Source organism: Capricornis sumatraensis, chromosome 2, assembly GCF_032405125.1.
Source record: "Capricornis sumatraensis isolate serow.1 chromosome 2, serow.2, whole genome shotgun sequence".
In the NCBI taxonomy this organism is placed as follows: Eukaryota; Metazoa; Chordata; class Mammalia; order Artiodactyla; family Bovidae; genus Capricornis; species Capricornis sumatraensis.
Window position 1 is genome coordinate 3,287,652 of NC_091070.1, and position 3,402 is coordinate 3,291,053.

The following is a 3,402-nucleotide window of genomic DNA, read 5'->3' on the forward strand; positions in this document are numbered from 1 at the left end:
AGAACCCCATGGATGGGGGAGTCGGGTGGGCCGTAGTCCATGGGGTCACAAAGAGTCAGACCCAGCTGAGCGACTAGCACTCTCACCACTTTACTTTCCAGCCCAGGGTGACAAGGCGGTGCAGGTTAATTGCAAGTCCGTACCGTGAGAGTGAATTCTGACTTTGTTCTTGGAAAGATATGCTCTTTTGAGTCTGTTGGTTTGGTTCCTTGTGATGGCTTTCACAGTCTGACAGTGGGGCAAGTTATCTGTAAATCACCGTGATTAAGAATGAGATCTGCTTGTGCCCCCTAGAGACACTGATTCTTAGAACAGTTTATTAAGATGTCACTTTTAGAAGGACCTTTCATCTTCATGTCCAGAACTCAGTAATACATTGAATCAATTTTGTGCAGCTTGATTTCAGCCACTTTGGAACTTAAAGGCTTGGGTTCACGTGAAAAGGGCACTGGTCTGGTGACTAATCCTTTCTAGTTACAATATATTAATTATTCATCAATTTAAATCTCAATTTCTCACATAGCTTAGTTATATTGTACAAGATTTTAACCTCTCTAAATCTATAATTCCCTTTTTTTTTGGTAAAATTAGGATAATAATCGTACTTTCCTCTTTGAATTGTTATATGAATTAAATGAAATAATGTAAAGTTCAAAGCTCAGTTCCTGATGCACAAGCTGCCTGTGGAAAATGTTAGCCCAAATAATTACTGCAGATATTTGGGGACTGACAAGAAAGCCGAGCCCCAAAGAATTGATGCTTTTGAACTGTGGTGTTGGAGAAGACTCTTGAAAATCCCTTGGACTGCAAGGAGATCCAACCAGTCCATTCTAAAGGAGATCAGTCCTGAATATTCATTGGAAGGACTAATGCTGAAGCTGAACCTCCAGGACTTGGGCACATGTGGCGAAGAGTGGACTCGTTGGGAAAGACCCTGATGCTGGGAAAGACTGAAGCAGGAGTGTTATCGAAAGGTATGCGTGGGAGGTCCGGCTGCTTGCCACTTAAATGCCAATAAACCGGCCAGGTTGGTGGAAAGGAAAGTTTGCTTTATTTCAGGTGCCGGCAACTGGGGTGCGGAGGGTGGCAGACATCTGTTCAAAGGCTGATTCCCGCTCCCCACCCTCCCACTGACAAGCAGGGAGTGAGCGCATTTATGGACAGAGTGCTGGGGCTGGGGGGAGGTTACATGCAGAAACTGCACCGTCAGCTCTAACAATCATCTTCAGTTGGTCACCAGTGATCCGACTAGCATCATCTTGGTGGTTTTAGGCACAGTTAACCTTCAGTTCCGGGGTGCACTTGTTCCCATTTCTTTGCAGTCAGTTCTGGGAATTGTGGCCGCTCCTGGGTAGAGTCTGATGATCATGCAGTTGCCTTCTCCACCTGGTGTTTCAGCGTCCATAAGGCAGCTCACAGGGTGTGGCTCAGAATAGTATCTGCAGCCCTTGAGAATGAGAGGTCCTTGACTATGTTTAATGACCACATCATTATTTAGTCTCCTGAGACTGTTTTCCTTTGTTTCAGCATTTCTGTCTTCTCTGATTAAACTTATTCTTTGACTAAAGTTGTCTACGGGCAGAAGGCAGGCAGAGAACATGGTGAGGGGTGGGCAAGAACCATAGTTTTGCTCTGTTTCAGGAGGAGAGGAGAAGGACAGAGGATGAGATGGCTGGATGGCATCGCTGACTCCATGGACGTGAGTCTGAGTGAACTCCGGGAGTTGGTGATGGGCAGGGAGGCCTGGCGTGCTGTAGTCTATGGGGTCGCAAAGAGTTGGACATGACTGCGCGACTGGCCTGAGCTGAACTGTGCTGGGTCTCTGTTGCCGAGCAGGCTTTTCTCTAATTGCGGGGAGTGGGGTCTACTCTCCAGTTGTGGGGTGTGGCTTCTCACTGGGGTGGCCGCTCGTTGTGGAGCTTGGGCTCCAGGGCATCTGGGTCAGCGGCTGTGGTGCGTGGGCTCAGTCACTGCAGTTCCTGGGCTCCAGGGCACAGGCTTGATAGTTGTGGTGCACGGACTTCATTGCTCTGAGGCATGTGAGATCTTCCTGGACCAGGGATCAAACCCGTGACTCCTGTATTGGCAAGTAGATTCTTTATCACAGAGCTGCCAGGGAAGCCAAATAAGGTCAAATTTTAATTTTCTGAGCGAGTCCAATATTGGCATAAATTACTAAGTACAACTTTTTAAGGGTAGAATATAACAAGAATTTATTAAATAGACATATACATCTCTTTCAGGCATTAATTAGAAAATGTTTTGCTGTTCAGTTGCTAAATCGTGTCCAACTTTTTGCAACCCCCTGGACTGTAGCACACTGGGCTTCCCTGTCCTTCACTATCTCTTGAAGTTTGCTTAAACTCATGCGCATTGAGTCAGCAATGGCATCCAACCATCTCATCCTCTGTCATCCCCTTCTCCTCCCGCCTTCAATTTTTCCCAGCCTCAAGGTCTTTTCCACTGTGTCAGCTCTTCCCATCAGGTGGCCAAAGTACTGGAGTTTCAGCTTTAGCATCAGTCCTTCCAATGAATATTCAGGACTGATTTCCTTTAGGATGGACTGGTTTGATCTTGCAGTCCAAGGGACTCTCAAGAGCCTTCTCCATCACCACAGTTTGAAAGCATCAGTTCTTTGATGATCAGCCTTGCTCATGGTCCAGCTCTCACATCCATACACAACTCTTGGAAAAACCATAGATTTGACTAGATGGAACTTTGTTGGCAAAGTGATGTCTCTGCTTTTTAATACATTGTCTAGGTTTGTCATAGCTTTTATTCCAAGGAGGAAGCATTAGAAAACAATCATTTCAATGTGTCTAGGATGTCCATTTCTCTCCAGAGAGCCTAACTTCCAGCAGAACTTCTGCCTCCCACATGCTACAGTTGAAACTGAGTCCCTGCATCTGTTTTGGCATAAGCAGAATCCCACGCTTTAGTCTTTCTATTTTGGATCGTGACTCATGCCTTCTCGTTCCCTAAAATTACTGTCTCGAGGTTGGATTTCCTGCTAACTTCGCTTGTTTGGGTTGAGTGGATTCTTCTTTTCAGTTCCTGTGAAGGATGATGTTTAATTATTCTGAGAAATGTTAATCTCCCAGACATACAGTCCCAGCTAGAGCAGTCTCAGTGATGAGAAGATTGTGGTCTATGAAACAAGAAAGCTCTCTAGAGTCAGCCAGGCCTGAGTTCTATTTTTTTTAATTGAAAGTTCAGTTGATTTACAATAGCATATTAGTTTCAACTGTGTTGTTGTCCAGTTGCTAAAGTTGTGTCCGATTCTTTGCGACCCAATGGATTGCAGCATGTCGGGCTCCCCTGTCCTTCGCTATCTCCCAGAGCTTGCTCAAATTCATGTCCAGTGAGTCGGTGATGCTATTTAAACATCTCATCTGCTGACCC